A 9,574-nucleotide genomic window follows, 5' to 3' on the forward strand; every position below is an offset into this window, starting at 1 on the left:
GTCAGCAGAGGGCAGTGCTGAACGAACGATTCGTCGGCCCCCAGAGGTTTGATCGGCCGAACCCCATGTGTTCGATCCAGCAGCTGGCCCAGTAAATTATTAAACGTGCAGAAAATAGGGGTTAGCCCCCAATTAGTTATTTTTTAGAAAAAAATTGACATCAATTTTTTTGTCATCTTTATGTTCACCTAATAATAAAGGATGGATGATTTCATAGTTCTTCATAGGTCATCTGTTTATATCCGTTGATTTTATGTTAACCATAAAAATTGACGACTGAGATTTAAAAATAGATTTACACACATGTAAAGTAAAAAACCCGCAGAAGGAAGTCCCATACCAATACTACGGTTCCAACTTCCTATACCGCTCCTAATCTTTCTGCCTTCAGGTTATGCCCGGCTTAGGCACGGAGTATCCTCACCATCATCGTCCTCCTTTTCCACAGCTTGAAGGTTCTCAAGTTCTCCTTGATAGTATTGTTTCTGCTGCAAAACAAGATGAACTATGTTTCCACACTTTAATTGTATATCGCCAAGTCAGTTCTCAATTTCAATACTATGATCGGTCTATAATTCTCCTAACCACAGAGCACGCGATGCCACCATGGCATGGGTGTCATGCTACCTCGTGCTCCCTTCTGGCTTGGTTCCGAGATTCCGGCAGCCTGGGCTCGCCGCCGTCGGGATCCGGCCACCACGGCTCATCGTCAGCAGATCCGAGGACCTAGACTCGCACTATCTGACGGTGATGTGCTTTTGCTACGAGGCCAAGAGGAGAAACGGCTGATGTGGGAGCGGGAGGCGGATGGTTGTGGATCCGGGGAGGCGCGGACATGGCACGGGTTGCCCACCGTGGGCACAGGAGCAGCGAGCTGCAAGCCGGCACTGGTCGACATTTGTGCAGGCCGATGGTTCTGGATGTGGATCCGTTGGCGGCTGGCATGGCATGGTTTGCCGGAGCTAGGCAGGGGAGCAGCAAGCTGCAAGCCAGTGATTGTCATTGCTTTGTACAGATTGCTCCGATTTTTATACATGCATGTGATTCCTTCAATTTTGCGCTGCTATTGTTTCTATGCTGAATTTTCTTGGTGTTTGATTCGTGCCGTGAAAAGATGAGGATCAGAGAGAGGAAAAGAGAGAATGTGAGAGAGATTGAGATGAATTTCTCCGTGGGTTGCATGTGTATCGCTGCTGCTGCCTTTTGTGCTGGTGCTAGGCTTTGTTGTATCCAACGAATTGAGTCGCTGAGGGGATCCTACCTACGAGCAGCCAGCATGAAGTTGTGCTGGGTCGCTGTGTTGGACGACTGACATCGGAAGGCTCTAGCCGATGCCGCCGGGTGTAGGAGTCTCTCTAATCCTCCTCTCCATGGCCGCTGCCTCCCCTGACGTCACCGCATCATGGTCTTCATCGGCGCCCCGAAGGACACGGCCACCCCACGCGCTGTGGCCTCCCCCTAGCTGCCATCGCCGTCTCCCTCTACATCGCCGCGGTAGGCTTGCTCACAGTAAGGACATAAGCATATAAGAATACCTTAGACAATACATTAGGAAACCATGAGAGTATGACAGTGTTTAACTTCAGGTGGCAGAAAATCATGCACCACACACGTTCAATCAGTCACCTTCTTATGCTTGCATATATTTCGGTGGAGTACTGAACATCCTAATTTGCGTCTACTTGATGAACTAAGCCCACATATCATGTCGATTTGGTCACCATTGAGTGGATCGAGAGCTACCTTAAGACCCAGGATGTACCAATGGTATATATCTCATGTACGAAGATATGGCAACTGAGTTTGGTGTCTCTGCTTCTTTGGTTTCTGAATAATGGAAGAACTCCCGGCCTTCCAGAACACGCATGGTAGCTTTAACTTTGCCTAATAAATTATCTCCATAATAGGTGTCACAGTTTTGAACTAAACTTAGTTCAAAATTGCGACACTTATTTTGGATAAGAGGGAGTACCGTATATGGTCAGTCTAGGATTAAAGTCTATTTATCAACTTGGATAGTCTAGGTTGCAGTGTATCTCGGGTGCCTCTTTCAGTTTTAGTAGTTATCAGTGATATTGGTTGCTCGATCTCTATAGTGCTCTATTTGTACTACTTTTATTGCTCTGCCGCAGACGGCTACGTCTCAAAGTGGACTTTTCGAACATTTGATAAAGGTTTGGGTTTCAAGGCTGGTCCTGTTTCTGGAACTGTGACTACTATTTCTTAACCCCTCTGGCTATTTTAAGGAAGAAAAAAATATTAGGTTATCAAGAATTTCGTGTCCCCCATCTTGTTGCCAACATGCTCTTCACCTCAACCATATCACTACCAGTATCTCTTAATGCAGTTCAGCAATTTCAAACTTCGGTGCGTACCGGAAGTATCTACCTACTCCCGAGCTATTAGTTTTGCGAGAAGATGATAGTATATAGCAGAACATGCCTGCTTACAAGCTAGCAAGCTGCTGGGTTGATTCCCTTGGAGATTAGCTAGCTATAGATATTTGTCGGATGGAAACAATACATACTAACCTTGCCGACTATCGTGATTACTGGTTAATCCTATTCAGTGTTTGCAGGAAGGTGATGATCTTTCAGGCCAACAACTTATGGTGTGAGTTCACGTCTTCACGTATGCATGCACATGATCATCTAAAGTAGATGTTTATACATGAATTGTAGCGATAACTTACATACTGATCGATCTGATTATTGATATACCACTATGCAGATTGTGTCAGTGCCACCCCACCAAACCGACCCGAGCAAAACGCTCACTCACTACACACTTCATTTGATATTATACAAAGTTCTAATACCATAATATTAATGCGTTGTTGGACTCTATATGGTGCTGGTACATACTAACATACGTGTACTTCTTGCTTCCTTGAATGCCTAGATATTTCTTTAGCAATAGCTGGCTAGAAAGTGTACATTTGGGAAGGGGAGGGTTGGAGGAGATCATCGTTGATCATTCATCTAACAATACAAACTATTAGTTTCAACGATCAAAGCATCGAAGGCTAACGGTTGTTTTTGTACTAATTAATTAAAAGATTCAAGGATTCAAATTTATATTCTAAACATGAGTGTCAAGATTAACACAATCTCGAGACATGCATGTGGTCTTACCAGGGTGTCTTATTCCAGAGGTTCCTCAATCATGTGCCTCTTATAGAGCGTTGGAGCACCCGTTGCAACAAAATAAATAATTTTCCAGAAAATTAATTAGGAAATCATGTGTGTTTCGAACAATTCAATTTTGAATTCTTCGAATATGTTAATAGTAACTTTTTAATCATTTTGGTATATCGCAGAGGCACTATTTACCTAATTTTTTACCTAATCTTTTCAATTCTACACATCATGAGAATATTGTGGACAATTGTTTTTACCTATCATTTCACCTCTTATACAAAGCAAGGAAACGATAGGGTGACATGTCGTAACAGAGGACGTAGACCTATGTTTGTGGGGTCCCGAGTCATATTTAGAAGCGTGTGATGCTTTTTTTTCTCCCGTTGCAACGCACGGGCATATTTGTTAGTGTAAAAATAACGAAAATACTAACGCCCACACGTGTGGGTGTTTGCATCTCGCCCACACGCATGGATCAACGTCCGTTTGTGTTTGCACGAATCTTGGCATGTTTTGCCAGATTTTTTTATGCCACGTAGGACTGGGCTGGTGTGTGGGCATTCATTCGGTCACTCATACGTCTGTTTCACCACGTGGAGGGGCTGGTGTGTGGACGTTTAGCAGTTCGTCTACACGCCAGTTTCACGCACGCAGAGGGGCTGGTGTGTGGACGTTTATCAGTTCGCCCACACACGCCTGTCTCCTCTCCCACACCCAAAGCTGTCAGTTGCCATGTGTTTTTGCAGGGTACATGGCAACTTCCCTAGTGTGCTTGTGAGTAGATGGCAACTCTCTTTACCCGAGTTGCCAGTGTTTTGCATGTGTGACACCCCAAGACCGGAGCTTCAGTTGCCTTTCATGATTTCCGGGTTTCGTCATGTGATTTGTTTGGTTCGTTGCATTCATCATTGCATCATGTGCATTGCATCATGTCATTTCTTTTTCTTAACTCAACTAAATAAATGGCATGGATCTTTGATCCATTTAAACCGAGGGAATTCACATGGTGATTCTCTTTATAACATATCCTCCCGATATTAGCGAGCTATATTAAATATTTCATTTGTTGGAATTAACCGGAACACACTTACAAAATATATCTCAATGCCTTTGTTATCACAACTCTTGGCCTCTAACTTTGCTATTTATTCTTTCATCATATTCCGAGGTTCCTCCAAAAATCCGAACATTTTTGGATACTCCTAAAACCTCGCCCTAGTTCAAACCCATTTGAATTAAATTCAAATGAATTTGAATTCTTTTTGTTCGATCTTGGCCATTTCTATTTTCTTGGAACCAATGCATTTTTGTGAGTCCGGGGAAATTACCCCCATGTCCAAATTCCATCCCTAACCCTCTCTTTATATTTTTCTTCTTCTATCTATTTTTTTCTCTTAATGGTTAAGAGAAGAGAGTGTGAGAGAGAAGAGAGCCTGCAGCCCGGCCGACCAGGCCTATGGCCTTTTCCATCTCCACCAAAAGGCCCAAGGCCCAGCCGGCGCCCTGCTTAACCTAGCCCGACCGATTCCCCTGCTCGATCCCTTTCTCTCCCTCGTTTCCTCCTCCCGCTGCCTCATGCATCGCACCAGGCACCAGGGAGAGAGCAGCGCTGCTCCTCATCCCCGACCCCCTCTGCCTCCTTCCTCCTCCGCCGCGCCAAGTCCCTCCTTCTCCTTCCCGAGGCCGCCCCTGCCGGCAACCAACGCCCCTGCCGTCCCCGCGCCTCCTCCTTCCTCCGGCGCCTCAAGCTCCCATGGCCGACAGCCCTGCAGCACCAGGACGGCCTGCCCCCGCCATCGCGACCCCATGTCCACGCCGGCCGCCCCAAGCTCGCTCTCCTCCGGCCTCGTGCCGCCCCGCGGCCCCTGCGTTCCTCGCGACTCCGCTCCGCGTTCCTTCCTCCTTGCCAGCGTCCAGCCCGAGGAGCTCCGCACAAGCCTCTGCTCGGCGTCGCTAGTTTTCCTCCATCGGGCGCCTTGCTCCGTCCCTTGCACATTCGCTGCCGTCGGCAGCGTCTGCACTTCCACCTCCCTGCCTAAGCTGCAATTTCCATCCATGGTGCCTGCGCTCCATTCGTTGTTGCCGTTGCTCCACTGGGTTCTCGGCGACCCCTGCGTCCCGCTGGACCAGTGCTTGCCCCACTGCTGCTTTGACCTCCCCTGGTTCATCTCGTTTCCCAACGGACAGCAGCCTGATGGCTTCTATGTTCCAAGTGTCTTCTGCACGCCAAGGCCCAGTGCACCCCTCATTTCGCCAAGTACCACGACACCCACGTTCGCCTACAGAATGTGTACCACTGCGCCGAAGATCGTGGATGCACCAAGTTCCACTACAAGATGTACTACTACCATCGCACGAACCAAGACCGGCAAGTCCGAAGACCCCAAGTACCACGACAACTCTGAACGGATCCAAATTCCGTCAAGTCCCTCTACCGATGACTCGAACGACTACGAAATGTGTACCACTACCGTCGAATCGCGAAGACTCCGTGGACATCAAATTCTGTATTGTGACCCCGAACATCTACGAAAATGTTGTACGACTACTTCCGTGGCCGAAGACCCGTGTACAACTACCGTCGCCGTGTACGACTACTTCCGCTACGAACGTCCCGCCTACTTCCTCTACTTTGCACCGAACGAGAACCGTCCTGTTTGCACGCTTCGAAGGTATAACCCCGAGACGACCGTCTGAGAACGATTGCTTGTGGTGTATGTCACGCTCCCGTCACACTTCCTTTTGCACCTGCATCTCAATTGAGTTACCGGAACCGGAATGTTGCCGTGGCACCATTTCCGTTGTCGTTACCGTGGCACCCCTTTCATTTTCCGCCACGATGACAAATGCTTCATATGCTCATGTCAACTTTTAATAAAAATTTCATAAAACTTGCAAATGTCATCCACATCATGATAAAAACATCAAGAGTGTTTAAATTGTTGTTTGCATTAATTTGCTAAATGCATATGAGGATTTTCCGGACTTGTTGCTTGTTGTTCTGGCCTCATTTAAACTTGCCTAGATAGGTAGTTTTACTTTGCTTCACCCCTTGCCATGCTAAACAACATTTAATATTGTTGAGTACATAAACGAGATCGAACTAAATAAGTCATGTGGTGTTTCGTCAATATGCAACTCATTGCATATTGAGCTCCACTTAATTTGTAGGATTGTTTGTGCATTTTGCCATGCCATGCCTAATTAAACCGGACATGCATCATACTTGGTTGTGCATCATGCCATGTTGATGTGATGGTTGTTTACTTTGTTGCTTGCTTCTTTCCGGTTGCTTCTCTCGTTAGCTTCGGTTTTGTTTCGGAGTTGTGAGGATCCGTTCGACTACGTCTGTTTGTCTTCTTCGTGGACTCGTTCTTCTTCCTTGCGGGATCTCAGGCAAGATGGCCATACCCTCGAAATCATTTCTATCTTTGCTTGCTAGTTGCTCGCTCTTTTGCTATGCCGCGATACCTACCACATGCTTTATCATGCCTCCCATATTGCCATGTCAAGCCTCTAACCCACCTTTCCTAGCAAACCGTTGTTTGGCTATGTTACCGCTTTGCTCAGCCCCTCTTATAGCATTGCTAGTTGCAGGTGAAGATGGAGTTTGTTCCATGTTGGAACATGGATTTGTTGGGATATCATTATTATATCTTGTTTACTTTAATGCACCTATATACTTGGTAAAGGGTGGAAGGCTTGGCCTTATGCCTAGTGTTTTGTTCCACTCTTGCCGCCCTAGTTTCTGTCATACCGGTGTTATGTTCCTTGATTTTGCGTTCCTTACGCGGTTGGGTTATAATGGAAACCCCTTGAAAGTTCTCCTTGAATAAAACTCCTCCAGCAAGGCCCAACCTTGGTTTTACCATTTGCCACCTAAGACTTTTTCCCTTGGGTTCTGCAGACTCAAGGGTCATCTTTATTTTAAACCCCCGGGCCAGTGCTCCTCTGAGTGTTGGTCCAAAATAGAGCCACTTGCAGCGGCACCTCGTGGAAACTTGAGGGTTCGTTTTAGTTGTACGTAGTGTTCATCCGGTGTGCCCTGAGAACGAGATATGTGCAGCTCCTATCGGGATTTGTCGACACATCGGGCGGCTTTGCTGGTCTTGTTTTACCATTGTCGAAATGTCTTGTAACCGGGATTCCGAGTCTGATCGGGTCTTCCTGGGAGAAGGAATATCCTTCCTTGACCATGAGAGCTTGTGATGGGCTAAGTTGAGACACCCCTGCAGGGTTTTGAACTTTCAAAAGCCGAGCCCGCGGTTATGGGCAGACGGGAATTTGTTAATATCCGGTTGTAGAGAACTTGACACTTAACTTAATTAAAATGCATCAACCGCGTGTGTAGCCGTGATGGTCTCTTCTCGGCGGAGTCCGGGAAGTGAACACGGTCTTGTGTTATGCTTGAACGTAAGTAGTTTCAGGATCACTTCTTGATCACTTATAGCTTCTCGACCGTGCTTTGCTTCTCTTCTCACTCTCATTTGCGTAAGTTAGCCACCATATATGCTTAGTGTTTGCTGCAGCTCCACTTCACTACCCTTTCCTACCCTTAAGCTTAAATAGTCTTGATCTCGCGGGTGTGAGATTACCGAGTCCCCGTGACTCACAGATACTTCCAAACAGCTGCAGGTGCCGATGATACCAGTGTAGGCGAAGCAACCCAGCTCAAGTGGGAGCTCGATGAAGTTCGTGTTCGTTGTGTTGTTTCGTTTCCAGTTGATCAGTAGTGGAGCCCAGTCGGGGCGATCGGGGATCTTTTGCATTAGGGGTAGTCTTCTTTTATTTTGGTTCCGTAGTCGGACCTTGTTTGCATTTTAGATGATGTATTGCTATATTTATGTATTGTGTGAAGTGGCGATTGTAAGCCAACTCTTTATCCCTTTCTTATTCAGATGTGTAAAGATTACCCCTCTTGCGACATGCCTACTATGCAGTTATGCCTCTAAGTCGTGCTCCGACACGTGGAAGATATAACCGCATCGTGGGTGTTACAGCATGGTACATGACAACTGCCCTAGCGTGTTTGTAAGCAGATGACAACTCTCTCTTTACCCGAACATGTTTTTTGTCATGCATTTTTTGTAGTGCTACATGGCAATTGCCTAGTGTTTGTAGGTGGCAACTCCTAAAGTTTTCAAATCATGGCAACTGTAGTAGACCGGACTATACATGGCAACAATCGCAGTTGTTCAAAAATGGCATCTGGCACTTGACCTGAGATGGCAACTGCAGTTGAGCAACCATGGCAACTATAATTGTCAGACATGGCAACTGTAGTTCAACAACATGGCAACTATAGTTAAACGAACATGGAAGAGGGTCCGGACCATGGCAACTGTGGGGACGTGTGGTGACTGTCATAGGAAGCGTGCAGGACCGTGAGTGCGGGCATGTTGGCGTTATCTATTTTGCCCACACGTAGGCGTGTGGGAGGGACCGCGAGGCAAAAGACCAGACGTATGGGCATTACTTGTTTTGCCCACACGCAGACGTGTGGACTGGTTCTTTAGATATCGCACGAAAAGTGTGGCCAAACCCTTTAACGCCCACACATGTGGGCGTTATAGGGACCCAAAAATAATAGTGCATAGTAAGTTGCTAAAAAATTCATGTTCCGAAAAAGAAGAAGTGTGAAATTGCACTATTAAGGAATTCTCTAGAACTGGAGTCATGCCCCATGGAGTCAATGAGACAGTGATCATATTAATTCCAAAGGTGCCAAACCCCTCACGTCTCACTGACTTTAGACCCATCAGTTCATGTAATGTGATTTACAAAATTGTGGCCAAGTGCTTGGTGAACAGGTTACGTCTTATATTGGATGACATTATTTCTCCCGCCCAAAGCACTTTTGTACCTGGTCGTTTGATCAGTGATAATGTTTTCCTGGCGTTTGAGTGTCTGCATTTTATTTAGCAAGAGAAAAATCTGGATAAAAGTTTTTGTGCTAACAAACTTGATCTGTCTAAGGCATATGATCATGTGGACGGGGAATTCTTGAAGCAAGCGATGGAAAAGTTAGGCTTCTCTCACCAATGGGTACTGTGGATAATGTCGTGTGTTACCTCAGTGAGATACTCTGTGAAATTCAATGGAGCCATCTTGGATTCGTTTGCACCGGCGCGTGGGCTTCGGCAAGGTGATCCCTTATCCGTGTTTTTGTTCCTATTTGTTGCTAATGGTCTCTCTGCCCTTCTCAGACAGGGTGTGGTGTCCAATAATTTTGAGCCTTTCAAAGTATGTAGAAGAGTGCCGGGGTGTCACATCTCTTATTCATAGATGATACTCTGTTATTTTTCAAAGCTAATCAGAACCAAGCAACATTCATAAAAAGTGTGATACACAACTATCAACAAGCTACACAACAACTTATAAATCCCGAGAAGTGTTGTGTACAATTTGGTGATGCATGTCCAGTGGACAACCAA

The sequence above is a fragment of the Triticum aestivum genome, chromosome 2A, assembly GCF_018294505.1.
Source record: "Triticum aestivum cultivar Chinese Spring chromosome 2A, IWGSC CS RefSeq v2.1, whole genome shotgun sequence".
Taxonomy (NCBI): domain Eukaryota; kingdom Viridiplantae; phylum Streptophyta; class Magnoliopsida; order Poales; family Poaceae; genus Triticum; species Triticum aestivum.